Source organism: Clavelina lepadiformis, chromosome 1, assembly GCF_947623445.1.
Source record: "Clavelina lepadiformis chromosome 1, kaClaLepa1.1, whole genome shotgun sequence".
In the NCBI taxonomy this organism is placed as follows: Eukaryota; Metazoa; Chordata; class Ascidiacea; order Aplousobranchia; family Clavelinidae; genus Clavelina; species Clavelina lepadiformis.
In genome coordinates, this window is record NC_135240.1 from 2,282,648 (window position 1) to 2,303,896 (window position 21,249).

Below are 21,249 nucleotides of genomic sequence, written 5' to 3' on the forward strand. Positions count from 1 at the left end.
GGGCCATATGCTTGGCCACCAAAAGGCGGCTGTCCGGTCTCTTAGATCTAACCTATTATGAAATTTTAAATTTTAAATACGTCACTGGTTGAGTTTTATATACATTCTGCTGCAGAATATTTTCATTATTAGCGATATTTCGTTATTTATATTGCTAGGTCTAATTACAGTGAAGATCAATTACTTGTGTGGCCGAATACTTCCGGTTTGAGGTTGCTGTAAATTTTCCGCGACCTCCGGCCAACTTCCAAACCCGCTGTATTGCTTTAGCTGCAGTGGAACTTGTAAGATTTTTTCCCTTATGGGGAAAAACAATCTTACACTCTTCTCCGTTGAATCTGACAAGGTTGTCCAGCCCTTTCTTCAACCATTCTGGCATTACAATAGTTGCATCCCCATATGTTGAGAATGTTTTGTGATCGCGCACCTGCATTAAAAACATCCTTTTTTAATAGAGTTCTACATGAAAGGAGAATTTGGTGACTTACACGAACAATCCATCGTTTTTTCTCGGTCGGGTAGCCATTGATAAGCTCTTCAACGAGCATGTTGCGCACCGCACTTGTCCGTTGCGAGTTTTCGATTATCAGATACGCCATGAGGATTTCCCCATGGGCTCTTCTCACCTCGGCTCCGGGGTCTCTTCTCCATACTGCATTTTTTTATATAGTGAGTTACACATTCAACGAGAAATAAAATAATGTAAAAATATAAAACAACTGTAACTGTCATTTACGTTTTGTGGTCAGCGCAGTATTACGAAAAAGTGGATTTGTCATAACTTTGTTCACTTCTGCCGGTTCCAAAGCATTTCTGCGATCCCTCTCCTTAATAACTCGCCTCCAAGAAAACGCAACACTTTAGGTAATAAAGAGTGGTTAGCAAACGCATATTTATTAACATGGAAGTTTTAATTGCAATAACAAAACTAGTTTTCAGATACCAACACGAGTAAATCATCCAAGAGTGGAAAGGCTTCATGTAGGCAGCGCTTGTAGTCACCTTCTTTTTAGAAATTTTCTGTAGGATGCCCTTCGATTCTTGAGGTTAATAAGGGCCTCCCCCACGTTGAAGGTCAATGGAAGCTTCTTCAGTAATGAAAAGCTGAGGAAGCTTGTCATGGCATTCGAGTGGGATATGAATGTCGAAGGAGTTTTATTTTCATTTTGTAATTTCTAAAATAAAGAATGATTGTCTTTGTTTATTTTTAAATACAACTATTTTTTGCTAAGACTTTGCATATATACATAATCATCTTCCATTCGAATGTTGTTCAGGCCTGGTCTTCATCCCGAAACAAATTCAGGGTCGATCAGTTGTCTGCAACGACGCCTCCACTTTCCCCTGTCGATGGCATCCTCTATCTTCAAACCTTTCCTTCTCATGTCATCCTTCACCGTCTCATCCCATGTTTTCTTTGGTCTTCCCGTTTTCACCTTTACTGCAATCATCTTATGTTGTACTCTTCTTATTAAGCTCTACTTATTCATTCGCTCAACGTTCCCCAACCATCTCATACAATGTCCTCTTAGACGTTCTTCAATATCTTCCACACATGTCCACCTTCTTATCACATTATTGGTAATGCCATCTCGTAGTGTCTTACCACACATCATTCGAATATTCCTCATTTCTGTCATCTGCATTCGTCTGGCATCAGCCTTCTTCATCGCCTAACATTCAGCTACGTAGCACATCACACTTCTTACACATGCTTTACACAGACTTCCTTTTAGATTTGTATAGAGTAGTCTGCCCCAGAGTTTACCAGACAATTCCTTAAAAATTTTCCAACTAGCGCGTATTCTTGCCGTCACTGCCCTGCCAGTACTGTAATTTTCCCGTATCATATCCCCTAAATAACGAAACTCCTTAACAAGCTCGATCTCATCACTTCCCAAGTTCACATGTCCTTCCACTCGTCAGCTTTCCATTGATAGGCCTACCTGAACTTCTCTTATGCCCCCAATACAGTACTAGTGCTGTCTGCATTGAATGGAATTTCTCCCTATTCTCTTCCCCCAAAATTCCGCATGGATCAACAGTACCGACTACTCCCTTCAACGATTTTCTACCAATTCTCATCGCTTTGGTTTTATTGATGTTCACCTTCAAACCTTTGCTTTCAAGTGCGCTTTTACTTTGCTGATATACATTCTATAAATATATTACATAGTAGATTCTACCTGTAGTATATCCAAAAAATATTGCATGTAACTAATCAAAATTAATATAACGTCCTAACCTGCACATGTTTCTCTTTATATGTGTCCAGGTCAATGGACTCCAACGTTTTGAAATCAGAATCTTTTATTATATTTTGCAAAAGTAATACTTTATCTTGGGCTACCCGTTCTTCGTGGGCCCCCCATCGTGGCCCATTAAAAAGCTTTTGAAGTTGTTTAAAACTTTATTCCAGTTGATGCAGTTAGTTTGTTGCTGTAAAATGTAGCGAGGAATTGTGTTAATCATTGCATGAGTGTTTTCTACTGCACAGTCAGTTTGTACTGTGTGTATTTACCAAAACTTACGATTGGGACGTTTTTCCGGCGGCGGTCCATAGAATTAGCCATCTCCATTGCCTTGGGTTGATCAGCGTGAAGCTTGCCACGTAGGTGTCTCACGAGGCCATTCCAAGAAGTCAGGAACTTGTTGCAAAGTTCGCACTTGAAATCACCTTTCCCATTATTTTTTTTATCGTGCACGACTTTGCAGTGGCGCGAGATGTTCGAATTCATGACACCACAGTATCTACAACAATTCCTAACACCATTATGTCATTATTCTCGGACATGTTTGGCTTTTGTTTTCTTTTACACATAGAAATCGAAAACAGCATTGAAAAGCTGAAGGTATTTTAAATTATCTTCCATTCATACTTGAAAGCTGGTCGAAATTATAGTAGAACTTACGGACACTTCTTATTTAATCCAGTATTAGAAGATCTCGATTTTGTTATTTCCGACTGCGCTTGTCCATAATCTTTATTCATGAACCCGTCATTTTGTTCTGTTGCTAGGTCACTTTTATCATCTCCCTGCTGTTATAAAAAGAAAATTTGCTGTTATTCAATTTTATTAAAATTTAGATGGTTTAAGTGTCTATATACCTGTGGCATCGTAATGATGACAAAAAGTGCACAAACAAAGGTGCTGTAATAGTCAAAATATCGGAGACCCACGTTTAAGGGCTTTAATTAACTAAAAAAAGGATAAAAATCTGAAAAGAATCAAAACTTTTAACAGCTACGTTACACAACACGCCGTGATGTGATGTATAATTTAGGTCACCCTTAACTCATTCCTTCGTTATCCACCCTGGAAATGTTTTATTTTTCCCCGGTCCCGCCTGCATTGGCTCTTATGTGACAACTCCCAGGTACAGCAACTGTTTGTTGTTGCCGTCACTGCGCGCGCCATACGTTTTATGAGTCAAACTGAACTCGATGTTATCGGCCAATTAATTGCGCGAATTAGGTTGGTGAAATTACTCCATAAGTTTCAAGTTGCAAAGACTTAAAGAATTAAATCACTACGGACATAGCAAAACCAGATTTCCAGATGAGTACTTTCCATAACGCAAAACGCCTTCCAAAACCATAAAGAAGTTACAAGACAAAATCTGTCAACTTATTTCGTTTTACGGATTTCGATAAATTAATTATCGGTCTATTCGAACTCGGCATTATTACGTAATTAGTGATCCTGGGTCTCCGTTATATTCATTCATTTGAACAATGATGAACATCACAACATCATATCATGACTTGAAAGACTAAATCACTCCGGAGTCCGGACATACATTACAAATGGCAATTAACCCGGAGAGTTAAACTTTTCACGAAATCATAATTATTTTTAAAGGTAAAGACGTGAAAACCAATACAAAGTGTAATTGTTGCGGCGGCAATGATAGGATTGCCATTTGGCTACCATATGTAATCTTTTGCTATTTAGGGTTAATATTTGCCATAATTTCAGTTACCATTTGCTACATAGAGTTAACAGATGGTTACTGAGTGTAGCAATTTGCTAAATAGGATTTGTATTTTGCTACCAATGGTAACTTTTGCTATTTCCAACTACCAATTGCCACACAGAGTTAACAGAATTACAGAATAACATTTGAGTACTGTACTTCCAGATACCATTTGCTAGTCTTTTTTAATTGAGCGAGAATTCGCGCAAATTTCGCCAAATTGTCGGATAATACAAATAATTGACCTTAATTCAAATATTTTCCCACAGCGAGGTGGTAGAAAATATTAATATATGATTAAGAGCGTATTAAGAAAAGTCACAAACACTGGATTTTTGGGTGTAATTTAGTTGAAGTTACGTTTGCACATTTACGTTAATCACAATCACGTGTTCGAATCCAGCTGAAACACTTGCTGCCGTTTTGTTTGATTGAAATTGATAGATAGAGCTCAAAGACATGTAGAGTATAATGTTCTTCCCTAATACGATAACACTTTTCATTCCGACGAAGTGACTGGGCGTGACAAGTTTGGGACAAAGTCATTTGTTTTTATTCATAGTAGTGACACAACATAATTCGTGTCACGTTGTAAACGATGTTTCATATAGCCTACTGTAGGTAAAATATATGTTGCATGGTGGTGACGTTGTTGGAAGATCTAATTGTAAACCTGAATTTTAAAAATATTTTTAATTCCAAAATAACTTTCCGCTTTTAACATTTTATTTGTGGTACAGTATTTTATAAGCGTTTATTAAAACTGGGGTTAATTTTAATAAGACTAATGATGCCTATAGCTGTATAGTCGAAATATATTTCTGTTCTTCTTCTTCGTTTGAGCGTTTCTTCCTTCCAGACAAGATCTCCGGGCATGAGGTCATCAGCCATGTTATTGTATCCTCGTCTAGTCTTTTCAGACCAACCACACCACGTGGGGGCCGATGGATTGGGCAGGCATTGATCACATGGTCTGCTGTCTGCTCTGTGGCACCACACTCGAATCCTGGTGAGGTAGCCAGTCCCCATCTGTGCATGTCTGAACGCAAGCGTCCGACTCCGGTGCGCATATTTCAGTTGATTCCCGTGCAAACCGACCCTGGTTTCTTTCAGTTTTTACATTTAGCAGTGTTACATTACATAAGATCAGATTGTGTTTATATCGATGTTAATCTCTGTAGTAATGTAACCAACTAAGTCACCTTAGTACTTATATGTAGGTTAATATTAAAGACACAATTTACTAAATAATCCCTTGTAGTAGTTGAACGGGTTCAACATGGAATTATGAGGAAGCGCACTTTTTGGCGAAATTGCCGACTCGGAATTGACCGGCATAATCGGATAAAATGAGTTGGCAATTGTCTCTTGCCTTTGTCTTACAGTAATACTCTGCGAATTTAAAACACAAAAACGGTTTCAAAAATCCTTTATTTCCTAGTGAAATCCTTAGCCATCTACCTAGGCGTCCAGCATGCGCAATTTGAATTTGTACACAAAGATGTGCGTTTTGTTGAAAATTACAATCCTGGAAAAACAGTTAATTTTGTTATTGATGGAAACTTCTATGTTGGTTATACGATAACTGCACTCTGACCAGACGGTATAATGTCCCTCACTCCATTACTCCGTCCTTGGTGAATGTAAAAGCTAGACACTTAATTTCTCTTCACTCATCAACTTCTTTCCTGGCAACATTGCTGGACATGATGATCTCAGTGGAATCCTGGAAGCAGTCAGTCAAACGGGTTAAAACATGTGAGTTGAGGATACAAAGCAACAGGATACAACCTTCTTGGTGTCGTTAATTTGCTCTCGTTCAGGTGTTTTCTCCAACGTCGGATGCAAAACTCATCACTGGAGTGAAGAGGTTCGGTCAAAGCAAATGGAAGAAGATATTCGATCATGTCGACTTCCCGCCGTATCGGAAACCAGCTCATCTCAAAGACAGGTCAAATTTATTGCACTTCCCGGTTGCTTAATAATTTTCTGTGTTTATTTAGTTGTAATTACCAGTTGGCACTTTTTAAATTTGGTGTTGATGTGGCTTTTTCTTGACATCAATTCACTCATTACAATGATTAATTAATTATTATTATTGCTGCATTTATTATCACACATGTAACTGATGTGGAATTATACATCAGTTTTGTGACCGAGTCTTTTTTACGACTTGAGCAACATCGAGTCCATTCAAATTGTGACTCAATACTTGAAGATTTTCCTGACACCATACCATGCATTAAACCGGTTATCAAAGCGTCATGGCTCTTTCCAAATTAATCTAGTTGATATTTTTTGGAGAAGAGTAATTTATTAGAGAAATATCTGATTACCTATTTGTACCTAAGCTTATTTAGATATTTTGTTACCTAAAAATGTAACAAAATATTTTTTACATAAAATTAGAAAATATTTGATTTTGTTGCTTAAAATTTTTCGCCGTCTTGACTTTCAACCAGACTCCCTGGGCGGTCCCTTGGACCACTTTTAGCAACATCAGACGTGCGCGTGGTCATTATTATGCGTTTATTCTATTTTCAATTCAGGGTGGATTTTTTTCTTTTGTGAAGCACAGATTTTCTGTGCACGCAGACCGTGTAAGCAGTGGCGCAGTGCGCATTTGCGCACCCGTGCAGCTTAGAGAGAACATTGTTGCTATGTATATATGTTTAGATGGAGAACTCTTCAAGAAAAAGGCGACGTTTTAGTATCTGGTGGATCAGTTGTGAACTTGTGATTCAAGGGACAGTGCAAAGAAATGCCATCAACAAATTGACAGCATCAGGTATGTTTGGTGATGATTAGGACATTTCAACCCATGGTCGTTGGTTGGGTCGTTCTAAAGTCATTCTTAGTTTAATAGTTTGTGGGTTGAATTGGCCTGGAACCAATGAATATGTTATTGCTAGTGAAGTATTTTCCTGCCTAATCGTCATACACTATATTCTGTGTCATGTGTTCCTTTCTGTGCAGAAAAGCAGTCAAATTCATCTGAAAGGCGCACGTTATGATGTGTGAGCTATGACATTAATTCTAATTTAAACTCAAGTTTTTATTTATCCATTTTTTGCGGTTTCATAAGTTTCGGTAAAAATTATTTTCTTAACCTCTTTAATGCGATGTTACTTTCATCTATTTTGACGATAGATTGGAACAATCCAGCTCATCAATCACTTTATCCCCCGGCAATGATGCCTTTGCTTCTACGTCAAGTGAGTCAGATTTATTTTTAAAACTTGTCACTTTACTTGAATCACAATGTTCTCTAATTGTTATTTAGGCACTCCCACAATTTGCTTGAAAGATATCAACAAGTATGTCGGTTTAATAAATCTTTCACGGATCTTTTCAATTCTTCTTCGTAGACGACACCCCATCAATGGAAGCAGGAAGAGAAGGAATGCATGATCTGCCTCGATCAACCAGCTGAGGTAGTGTTTTTACCATGCGGGTACCTCTGGAGCTGTACCGAGTGCGCAAAAGCTCTCAGAGAGTGTCCTATTATCCGAACCAAAATTGAACAGTCTATGCGGACTTACATGTCGTAAGATGTCTGTCGGACATGCTTGCCTGAAGTGGCATAAATCCTCCTCACAATTATTTTGTTTGCTTCTTTTCGTTGTTATCGTTTCGAGCAATGATTTATAGAGCTTAAGATGACACAGAAATATCAGTGAGAATACCTACAGATCGTATGTAACTTTGTAACGTCATAGAATCGTGTGATAATTTCGTGAATCATTACATCGATGTCGTTTTGATATACAGTACTTCAGTTTAATGGGAATAGTCTTTATGTCTTGTATGTCGTATGTCTTGTGTCTGTGGCAAGACTGTTGACGTCACTCGAAGGTGACGACATACAATAAGTTGATGGCTCGATGCTTGACAACGACGACTTACGCGTATGATTAATCGGACCATCCTTGAAAAAATAATGAAACACACCTGAGTTTCTATTCTGTCCCAATGACCCCGTTTTGTTTGGGGTACCCATGCATTTAGGAGAAACGCCATTCAATAGGTAACTGTGCGTGGGTGCTTGTAGGCCTACTATTGTTTTGGTATAGTCAACGAATGTTTGAATTTCTTTTATAACAAATTATGTAAAATTTTGCTGTGGTTTTCAATGTAATGTTTGTATTTATATTTTTTACCTAGAAATGCTTTACCTTGATTTCCGTTAGTTTTTATTGTGTGATAATCAAAATTTTTTCGCTACCGCACCGTTTTGCTGTGTTTGAAGAATCGTTTAAGGAAAGTTTTTTTTTTGTCTTTTGACTCGGGGTATAATTCTCGATCTGCCCTGCCACTCTCGCCAAATTTATCGCATCTCAAGGTTTTTTTTGTCAGGCAGCGCAGAGGCCCTTCCTTGAGATCAAAAGATGGTTCATTGATTACAAGAGAAAAGAAGAGTTCTCTTGAAGAGAGGCGGACTTTAAACTCCTTCAGCATTTTGCACGAGTTTTTGTATTTTCTCCAGTTTAGATAATGTAATGTGTGCAAAGCTGCGTATTTCGTGCTAAGCTCTTATTCAAACAAGGAATTCTAAACCGACATATTTGACGCAGATTGAAGTATTTCAAGTAGCATTGTTTTCACGGCGTAAAGTTTGAAGTGTACTTGATGAAATGTTTGGATGACGTAGATTCGTAGAATAACAGATTTTACGCATATATGTACGTAGCATAATTTGTAGGCATAAAAATACTTACAATATTTCATATTAAAAGTAGTATGGTAGGAATGGTATGGTGGTGGTGGTGGTGGTGTGGTAGTTAGGTAGTGTTTTTCGAGTTCGAAGTAGTAATTTGCAAGTTAATCTTGCAAATGGCTACAAAATTTTTGCTTCGTGCAATTTTATACCCGTATTTGTTGCGAGATACATTTGGTAATGTTTACTTCGTGCAATTTCAAACCCGTATATTTTGCGAGATACATTTGGTAATAGTTACTTCGTGCACATTTGTACCCGTGCGAATTATAACTTGTAAATGGTGATTGATTGTACCCATTTGCTAAAAAACGTTTACAAATGGCGACTGAGTGTACCCATTTGCTAAATAAGGTTAAAAATAAGATAAATATTAGCTGAATATTGACTGATTGTACCCATTTGCTAAACAGGGTTTGCAAATGGCGACTGAGTGTACTCATTTGCTAAATAAGGGTATACCCGTATTTATCTCGCAACGTATACGGGTATCAAATCGCACAAAGTAAAAATTACCAAATGTATCTCGTAACGTATACGGGTATCAAATTGCACGAAGTAACAATTACCAAATGTATCTTGCAACGTATACGGGTACCAAATTGTACCAAGTATTTATATTATACCGCTATTTATATTTATATTTATATTGTACCGCTATTTATATTTATGTCTATTTTATGTTAACACCGGCACAAAACCAAGAGAAAGGAAATGCCAAGTGAGGATAAGTCTTGGACAAGTGGATTACATTCTTGCAGTTTAGTAACTAGTGACTGCATTAAAGCACATTGATAAATAAAACTTAAATATAATCCCATAAATTTTGGTGGTGTGCACATTGAAAGTGCACAAAAAAGACACTTTTCTCATTTGTTACACGGCAAGTTTACTTTTAAAAACAAAAATCAAAGAATCATTATACAAATCAAATCAAATAACAAATCAAAGATTGAATTGTATTTTGGCTACACAAGAACTCCCCATTTAATGCATGAAATAACCTGTAATTTCATCCCATAGAAATGCATAGATTGAATTGAATTCTTTTACCTTGTAAAAATTATATGTGTAAGATATCAGATACCGGATGTTATTTTGTTTGATGACGATAACAAACAACTGGTACCATACATCAATGCATTTAATTTGGTTAGTGTAATAAATTCAAACAAATATGAATGTTGACGCCGACGGACTCTTATTTTCATTTTGTATTTTCTAAAATACAGCTAGATGGTCTCTTTTTCATTTTTAAATACAACTAAATTTGCTAAGACTTTGTACATATATACATTCTATGAGTATATTATATTGTAGATTGTATCTGTAGTATGTACAAAGAAAGTTTTATGTCAAAATTAATCACAATTACCAGAACGTCCTAACCTGCAAATGTTTCTCTTTATATGTGTCCAGGTTAATAGACTTTAACGTTTTGAAATCACAAACTTGTGGTAGACCGAGGCAAATTTTGCGTTTCCTCTCATTCTGCAATTCGTGAATACGTGCTTCCATTGATGAGGTGACGTCTTCGAAGAAAAATTCAAAAGCTCCCTGAAAGATTTATTTAATCTACGAACTATACGACTATAGGCCTACTACCTAATATCTAAAGCCTTATCATGTCTACTTTAACTTAACACACATCTATCACCTTCTGGCAGTATCTTGCTGACCCTCGTTACCTAAAATTGTGTTAAGTCATGAGATAGATGTGGACGAAGATGAAAAAGGAATTACCTGTTTCTAATCAGATGATCTAGGTTATGCCAAAAAGTTTCTTACTCGGTGACCAGGTACAACAAAGGCCAATTGAAAGACTTGCGCCAGTACCTGAAAGGTCGTAACGTTCGAGTCGTACTTCCTGAAAATGCAAAACAGCGTGATCGCAGCACGTTCGCGAAAGTAGGTTGCCATCGAGTACCAGTCAAGGTTGTTTGCAGAGTACAAAGCCAGTATCGAAAAGCACGGGGATGATATTGCAACTATGACAAAACTGCTAAAGAACGCAACAGAAAATGTTTATAACCATACATAAAGAAGTTACAAGACAAAATCTGTCAACGTATTTCGTTTTACGGATTTCGATAAATTAATTATCGGTCTATTCGAACTCGGCATTATTACGTAATTAGTGAACCTGGGTCTCCGTTATATTCAGTAATTCATTTGATCAATGATGAACATCACAACATCATATCATGACTTGAAAGACTAAATCACTCCGGACATACATTACAATTGGCAATTAACCCGGAGAGTTAAACTTTTTAAACCTGTTTCTAATCAGATGATCTAGGTTATGCCAAAAAATTTCTTACTCGGTTACCAGGTACAACAAAGGCCATTTGAAAGACTTGTGCCAGTACCTGAAAGGTCGTAACGTTCGAGTCGGACTTCCTGAAAATGCGAAACAGCGTGATCGCAGCACGTTCGCGAAAGTAAGTTGCCTTCGAGTACCAGTCAAGGTTGCTAGCAGAGTACAAAGCCAGTATCGAAAAGCACGGTAGGCCACGTAGGTGTCTCACGAGGCCATTCCAAGAAGTCAGCAACTTTTTGCAAAGTTCGCACTTGAAATCACCTTTCCCATTATTTTTTTTATCGTGCACGACTTTGCAGTGGCGCGATATGTTCGAATTCATGACACCACAGTATCTACAACAATTCCTAACACCATTATGTCATTATTCTCGTACATGTTTGGCTTTTGTTTTCTTTTACACATAGAAATCGAAAACAGCATTGAAAAGCTGAAGGTATTTTAAATTATCTTCCATTCATACTTGAAAGTTGGTCGAAATTATAGTAGAACTTACGGACACTTCTTATTTAATCCAGTATTAGAAGATCTCGATTTTGTTATTTCCGACTGCGCTTGTCCATAATCCTTATTCATGAACCCGTCATTTTGTTCTGTTCCTGGGTCACTTTTATCATCTCCCTGCTGTTATAAAAACAAAATTTGCTGTTAATCAATTTCATTAAAATTTAGATGGTTTAAGTGTCTATATACCTGTGGCTTCGTAATGATGACAAAAAGTGCACAAACAAAGGTGCTGTAATAGGAACAATATCGGAGACCCACGTTTAAGGGCTTTAATTAACTAAAAAAAGGATAAAAATTTAAAAACAATCAAAAATTTTAACAGCTACGTTACACAACACGCCTTAATATGATGTATAATTTAGGTCACCCTTAACTCATTCCTTCGTTATCCACCCTGGAAATGTTTTATTTTCCCCGGGCCCGCCAGCATTGGCTCTTATGTGACAATTCCCAGGTAAAGCAACTTTTTGTTGTTGCCGTCACTGACAAAATCTGTCAACGTATTTCGTTTAACGGATTTCGATAAATTAATTATCGGTCTATTCGAACTCGGCATTATTACGTAATTAGTGAACCTGGGTCTCAGTTATATTCAGCAAACCGATTTTAGGCCATAAAATGTTGGGTAAATGTTTTCATTTCTTTACCACATAATACTGTAGATACCACAATTTATTATACAGCTTAATATACAGTGTCTAGATTAGACTAAGGATAAGCAATATATTAATTATTACTAATCAAAGGCAAGCTTTGATTTTTAATAATAGCATGCTGCTTGTCAAGAGGTTATATTTTACATATTTTGTGGTTAAGTTTGCTCGATTTTTGAGATAATATTGTGACCAAATCTGACTGTCGGCTGAAAAAACATGAATTTAGCAAACATATATTAGTTATTTTGTGGTGTTTGATATTAATACCATGTGTAAAATTCTGTGTCAGTGTATTTAGTGGCCCATATATGAGTAGGCCCGCGCAATTCGATTCCATTGATTTAGACTTGGCTACTTGATCTGGAGTGCTATTTTTCAAGCTATTACCAAAGCTATTTTTCAAAGTTTCTTGTCAACCTAACTTAAATGTTATAAGTAACCTAAACTTTAAAACCTAAATACATGCACTGTACAACCTGTACACTGTAAAACCTAAATACACTGTGAACCTTGTAACCTAAATCTAACTCCAGTTAAACCGAAAATAGCTAGGATCAACTTTTTGCATACACATTCTCTAACCTAACCGCTATAAGCTATGTTTAACAACAGCCTGCATAACCTACTTTCAGTGAAAAACTCACACACATTATCCAGTTACTTGGCAAACCTTAAAAGCATTGATCAAGCGTTTAAGGAGCTATGCAGGAACAAAACTACAAAAATCTCGCCTACTGCTAAGAGAATCATGTTTTGCAACATGCACTATTAAAACGATTTTTACCAAACATCGGCATGGTTTATTATAAATCGAAAAATGGCGCAAGTTGAACAAGTCGAAGGGTTATGTCAACATTACTTTCTGATTGGTTCGTTTTTGATGGCTCAATTTAGCATGACAGGTGAATGCTAAAACTATAAAGATCTTATAAATAGTTTCTTAATTTAAACAATACCTTTTTAAACAACAATAATTTTTCTTAAACGTTATTATCAAAACAGCAATTTCGTAACCGTAAATGCGTATGCGTTTTAAATTGAAATAAAAGATATCTTTCATTGCTTTTTAAAACAATAATAATACACTGTTTGCTTCTATTTCAGCTTTTAAAAACTACAAACTGCAGCATTTTTCGCACACAAAGATAGGCAAAGGTTTTGAAAAAATTTAATACGGAAATACAGAAATATTGAACTATACTATACGAGAATGAAATCCAAAAAAAACTACAATTGTTATCACGATGAAGTAGATATAGTGAAATGAAAATGTTGTTGCATTTTCACAGACAAAAGCCATGTATAGCCCTTGTTTGGCATTTAATGATTTGGCCATTCCTCAGTAAGCCCACACATAAGCCATACATGCTACTTCGTAGCCATGTAAGGCCCATAGATAAAACCTACATAATGTTTGACTGGGCATCCACACCTAATTATCATTCAAAGAACGCCGAATCAGTTGCCGGACTTTGTCCTGCAACTGTTTCGGCGTTTTGGAATATTCTTTGCATTTGGGGAGGCTTCCATCTGCGAGAGCCGTTTTAGCATCATCCGTTGTTATTCCCTTCTTCGTACTAATATACCATAAGAAAAATTGTTTAACTTCAAACGATTCATCCGCAGAAAACTGTCGCCGAGATTTCTGTTAAAAACAGTAAGTTTTAGAAATTAATAATAAAATCATTGAAAATAGATTACCGCATACATAATTATACAAGGACATGCATTTTTTACGTTTTACATTGGCGATACAAATGAAAAATAAACTTAACTAAGACCTACCACAACATTAACTTTTTTTTCTTCCTTCTCTAATTTCGACAATCGATGTGGATTTAATGGCTAAATTTATCAAAATGCAGTTAAATTTATAAAAAAGTACTTAATAAAACTTAAAATTGTGAGCTTTTTCCCTGGCATCGGCTTTTGGAATTATATAAAACATGTAAAAACAGATATAAAATATGTAAAGTTATATGTAATGTAATAAAATAAACGAAAATTGTTAGAATACTACTTACCGAGAAACTATAACGATCGAAAGTAGCTTTTCCTTTCCTCTTTCTAGAGGGTTTTGTAGCTGAGCTGGGGCTCTCCTAAATTATTAAAAGTACTTCGGTATATCAAAAAAACTGTACAGTGTTTTTGCGCCATTAAACATGTGCGTACAGTATGCATACATTTTATGACCGCATGGTTCAGTCATATATGCATTGGTCACGTAACGTTTGTGGAGTGATACAAAAATTGTCGGTCAAGTATATCAATCACCCGATATATAATAAAATGCTTGGAATGGTATTTACCACAACATTAAAATTTCTGGAATTGCTTTTCTTCTTCCTCTTTCTAGAGGGTGATGCAGATGTGCTGGGGCTTTCCTATATCATTAAAACAAATTTTGGTATTTCAAGCAAATTTCTGATTTTAATTTAAATATGTGTGACTAGTACATATATAATTTATAAACTTCTTGATTGATGCACGCATTGGACACGTAAAGCATGTGGAGTGACAGGAAATAATATCAATAAAACCATAGTTTCACTGTGAAGTCGTAATTAAATTTTAACTTACCGGCAGCTTCGAAGCACCTGCCACATTGAAGATGTCGATCTATAAACCAAAAAATGCAAAATTATCACGATTGATTTTAAGAGTCTTTTTAAGGAAATTTACCTGCTGCAGAACAACACGAGGCTCAACTATTTTATCCCGGACCGCCTTTTGTTGACAACCGTCTTTGTTTCGGCGTATTTGTAATGACTCGTCTTCTTCAGCAAAGGTGCTTCTTTCAGCTGACAAACTTTCTTCTGATGAAACGTCAGCAGCTGGTTCTACTCGTTCAGAATATGGGCTTCTATCATCTGACAAACCTTTCTCTATAAATGAAACCTCAACAGCTGATGCGATTCTTTCAGCAGACGGGCTTCTTTGAGCTGATGCGCCCTTTGTTTCGGTGCGACCAGCCGAGCTGCACGACTGCGATTAAAAAACATAATCCAATTTTTTACTGACAACCATTTGCCGGAAGGAAGCGTGTGTTCACAACAAACCCGTCATCAACAAGAAATTTTTTTGTTGCTAAGAATAGAACTTACTTGCGAGTCAGACTTGCAATGCACACAAAAAGGTTAAAACTTTTATACTTATTGCGAGGAATCCAACAGAATTCTTTAAACCATTTAAGTTGATTTTATTCATGACTTCATAGGCTTCTTCAGCCTCTATACTCTGCAGCTCGTTCGTGTAATAGCTCTCTTGTGGGCTCGAGCTATGGGCCATATGCTTGGCCAACAAAAGGCAGATGCCCGGTACTGTAATTTTCCCCTATCGTATCACCTAAATCAGCGTGGTCCAACTTCTTTTCATCGCGGGCCAAAATCAGAAAATTTTTTTATCTTGCGGGCCAATGTTTTTAAATTAGAACTGAAGAACACTGAGACATTGATATTAGAACTGAAAAAAGTTCTCTTTTTTTATTAAAACTGAAATTAGAATAGTTCAAAATTTAGCTATTAAATGCTGATCAATATGACATCTGCGGTCGAAGTTCTTCCTCGACAATAGCGACTATCAAAGGTGACTAGCTATCAGTTCGCGGGCCAAAAAATCGGTGCTCGCGGGCCTGCAGTTGGACCACGCTGCCCTAAATAACCAAACTCCTTAATAAGCTCGATCTCATCACTTCCCAATTCACATGTCCTTCCACTCGTCAGCCTTCCATTGATAACCTGAACTTCTTTTATGCACCCAATACTTGCACTTTCTGCATTGAATGGAATTTCTCCCTACTCTCTTCCCACAAATTCCGCATGAGTCAACAGTACCGACTACTTCCTTTAACGATTTTCTACCAATTCTCATCGCTTTGGTTTTATTGATGTTCACCTTCAAACGTTTGCTTTCCAGTGCGCTTTTAATTTGCTGATATACATTCTATAAATATATTACATAGTAGATTCTACCTGTAGTATATCCAAAAAATATTGCATGTAACTAATCAAAATTAATATAACGTCCTAACCTGCACATGTTTCTCTTTATATGTGTCCAGGTCAATGGACTCCAACGTTTTGAAATTGCAATCTTTTATTATATTTTGAAAAAGTAATACTTTATCTTTGGCTACCCGTTCTTCGTGTGCCCCCCCATCGTGGTTCATTAAAAAGCTTTTGAAGTTGTTTAAAACTTTATTCCAGTTGATGCAGTTAGTTTGTTGCTGTAAAATGTAGCGAGGAATTGTGTTAATCATTGCATGAGTTTTTTCTACTGCACAGTCATTTTGTACTGTATGTATTTACCAAAACTTACAATTGGGATGTTATTCCGTCGGCGGTCCAGAGAATCAGCCATCTCTTTTGCCTTGGGTTGATCAGCATGAAGCTTGCCACGTAGGTGTCTCACGAGGCCATTCCAAGAAGTCAGCGTCTTTTCGCAAAGTTTGCACTCGAAATCACCTTCCCCATTATTTTTTTTCTTGTGCACGACTTTACAGTGGCGCGATATGTTGGAATTCATGACACCACAGTATCTAGAACAATTACCAACACCATTATGTCATTATTCTCGGATATTTTTGGCTTTTGTTTTCTTTTACACATAGAAATCAAAAACAGCATTGAAAAGCTGAAAGTTTCTAAAATTCTCTTCCATTCATATACTTGAAAGCTAGGCCGAAATAATAGTAGAACTTACGGACACTTTTTCTTCTTATTTAATCCAGTATTAGAAGATCCTGATTTTGTTATTTCCGGCTGCGCTTGTCTATAATCTTTATTCATGAACCCGTCATTTTGTTCTGTTGCTGGGTCACTTTTATCATCTCCCTGCTGTTATAAAACAAAAATTTGCTGTTGTCAAATTTCATTAAAATTTAGATGGTTTAAGTTTCTATATACCTATGACATATTGTGGATAAAAATGAGGATAAAAATCTAAAAAGAATCAAAAATTTTAACAGCCACGTTTCACAACACTCTTTAATATGATGTATAGTTTAGGTCACCCTTAATTCCATCAATCGTTATCCACCCTGGAAATGTTTTATTTTTGCCCGGGCCCGTCAGCATTGGCTCCTATGTGACAAATCCCATGTACAACAACTGTTTGTTGTTGCCGTAACTGTGCGAGCCAAACGTTTTATGAGTCAAACTGAACTCGACGTTATCGGTCAATTAATTGCGCGAATTAGGCTGGTGAAAATTACGCCATAAGTTTCAAGTTGCACAGACTTAAAGAATTAAATCACTACGGACATAGCAAAATCGGTTTGCCAGATGAGAACCTTCCATAACGTAAGACGCCTTCCAAAACCCTGAAGGAGTTACAAGAAAAAACTCTGTCAACGTATTTCGTTTTTTAGGATATCGATAAATTAATTATCGGTCTTTTCGAACTCGGCATTTTTACGTAATTATTGAACCTGGGTCTCCGTTATATACAGCAATACATTTGATCAGAGTTGAGCATCACAACATCATATCGTGACTTAAAAGACTAAATCACTCATTTAGCTATTTTCCAGTTACCAATTGCCACACAAAGTTAACAGAAGGCTACGGAGTGTAACAATTTGCTAAACAGGATTAATATTTGGCTACCCATGGTCACCTTGCTGACGCAGCATTACGTTCGGCACAGGTATGTTATTTTACCCGCTGAGATATATACACCAAAGCACTGAAAGAAAAGTTGCCAGGTTTAAACCTATGGAAGAAAATTTCGCCTACTCATAATAATTAGTCGTAACAACATGAAAAATTTCAAAATGCAGACTTATGTCCAACGCCAGCTTACTTCAGAACAATCCAATGTAGCGTTTTCCGACAACGCATGTCCATTCCCCGTGCCCACGACGTTGTCATTGTCGTAATTTTCTTCCTTTTTTTTTTCATCACCTTCTTGTTCCTCCTGCAGAGAAAGGATTAAACCGGTAAGTTTTATTTTTGCCAGTAAAATTGACATTGTCTTTATTATTTTATCGATAAATGCAACCAACACGATGTTTCCTCAAACGGTTGTCAGACTGCTTTTGGTCTTCTTCTTTGCAATTCTTTCCCGCACAATTCTCTTCTCCTAGAAACAAATAGCAAATTATTTAATTCACGTAACTGGTTACATAAGTGCGCAGTCATTTACACAAGCTAGTGTACAATACCTGATGTCACAAAGTCAGCCATCTCGATGTCAGTCATTCGATTCATATTCAATGTCGTTATTTTGTTTACTGATATCACCTGTACAAAATAATTTATACATTTTCTTTGGCTACTTTTTAGCGATTTTGGAAACATTATACTGTACTGTACCGTACACTGTTTTTGAGCTCAATCTTATCAACGACTATGGCTAACTTGAAAATAGATAAAAAAAGGATAAAACTTTCGGTCGAAGCCACTTGTGTTCCTTCAACTGCCTGGCAAACTAAACAGCAGTACATGTAATTGTTCTTCCTGCAAAAAATGATACGTTATACTAAGAACGGATTATTTCACTGTGAATTATGTAAAAAACATTATACAACAAACATTTTATCCCAACTTTAACAAAAAAAACCATTAACCTACATGCAGATAAGTTGGCTATAAAAATTAGGCTGCAAAACCTGAAGTTTTTTGACGAACATGGTTTTTCGTCCATTGTCAAAATATCAATAACAAAAGGTGTAGACTTAAAATATTTCCTTTATGTATTCATAATATATTTTTATACCCGTTATACCTGCAAATTTCTAATAAAATATTTATAAAATAAAAATAAAATAACAATTGCAATAAAGGTATAAAATACAAAATAAATAATTTATGTTTAACACATTTGGTTCATATTCAAAGTCGTTAATTTGTTTAGTGATATTACCTGTACAAATCAACTCATAAATTTATTTTGGCGTCTTTTTAGCGAATTGGGAAACATTATACTGTACTCTAACTGTTTTTGGTTTCTTACATGATTATAGGTTCTATTACATGTCATTACGTCACATAGAGGTCGGGTTTACTTTAGAAAAATGCTTATTGTTGCGTGAAAGCTAAAACAACGACAAGTACCAAGTAAGAAATGCAAGTCTTGCGCAAACGCAGGTTGACCATCCAGGGCATCCGGCAATGGGCGCCATTGCCTAACTTGGTGCAGTTGAGACGAAATTTTATTTGCAAATTTTATCGCGAATGTAAACAGGGGTTGGTGAAGCCGAAGCCGCAACGCGTCGCTTTGGAATGCAGACCAGACTGCAGACCACGTCATAACATCTTGTCCGACATACCGCCATCATTGTGGTAACCGTAGTCTGACAACAATGGATGAAAACCTGGTCAGCTGGCTATCCAACACCTGTCCTACAATATGATGTATTTTGCTCACTCACTCAAGAAACCATCTACTCGACACGAAGAAGAAGACGAAAGAAAGGAGCAAAGTTGAGCGAAAAGTTGATTCATAATGGGGTACAGGAAAACGAACTGATCTAAAACGTTATCAACTTTAAGGTGATGAGTTTAGAACTGAAGAAATTCGATAAATACCCTTGCTAAATTTGCCATTTGCTAAATAGGGTTAACAAATTGCTACTGAGTGTAAACATTTTCTAAATAGGGTTAACATCATGTGCATGTGGCTACTCATTGTAACCATTTGCTAAATAGGGTTAACATATTGCTACTGAGTTTAACCTTTTTCTAAATTGGGTTAGCAATTGGCTGCTGATTGTAACCATTTGCTAAATAGGGTTAACAAATGCCTACTGAGTGCAAGCATTTTATAAATGAGGATAGGGTTAGTTATAATTAGCACGGGTACAAACGTAAGTTTTGTAAGTTATCATTCGCAGGGGTACAAGTATGCACGAAGTTACTATTACCAAATGTATCTCGCAATGTATACGGGTATCAAATTGCACGAAGTAAAAATTAATAGTTGTATCTCGCAACGTATACGGGTATCAAATTGCACGAAGTAAAAATTACTAATTGTATCTCGCAACGTATACGGGCATGAAATTGCACGAAGTAAAAATTACTAATTGTATCTCGCAACGTATACGGGTATCAAATTGCACGAAGTAAAAATTACCAAATGTATCTCGCAATGTATACGGATATCAAATTGCACGAATTAAAAATTATCAAATGTATCTCGCAACGTATACGAGTATCAAATTGCACGAAGTAAAAATTACCAAATGAATCTCGCAACGTATACGGGTATCAAATTGCATGAAGTAAAAATTACTAATTGTATCTCGCAACGTATACGGGCATGAAATTGCACGAAGTAAAAATTACCAAATGTATCTCGCAACGTATACGGATATCAAATAGCACGAATTAAAAATTATCAAATGTATCTCGCAACGTATACGGGTATCAAATTGCACGAAGTAAAAATTACCAAATGAATCTCGCAACGTATACGGATATCAAATTGCACGAAGTAAAAATTACCAAATGTATCTCGCAACTTATACGAGTGAAAAATTGCACGAAGTAACTATTTCCAAATGTATCTCGCAACGTTGCTATTATTGCTATTGCTATTCATAACATTGCTATTCTTTCCCGCACAAATTTCTTCTCCTAGAAACGAATAGCAAATTATTTAATTCACGTAACTAGTTACATAAGTGCGCACTCATTTACACAAGCTAGTGTACAATACCTGATGTCACAAAGTCAACCATCTCGATGTCAGTCATTAGGTTCATATTCAATGTCGTTAATTTGTTTTCTGATATCACCTGTACAAATTAATTTATACATTTTCTTTGGCCACTTTCTAGCGATTTGGGAAGCATTATACTGTACTCTAACTGTTTTTGAGCTCTAACTGATCAACGACTATGGCTAACTTGAAAATAGATAAAAAACTGTAAAACCTTCGGTCCAAGCCAAGTGTGTCCCTTAAGATGTCTGGCAAACTGAACAGCAGTACATGTAAATGTTTTTTCACTCTTCCAGCAAAAAGGGATGCGTTATATAGTCAGTTCCCATTTGACAATACCCTACACGAAATTAGAAAAAATTGACCTAATATTGGCAAATACAAAAGAAATGAGCGAAATAGAG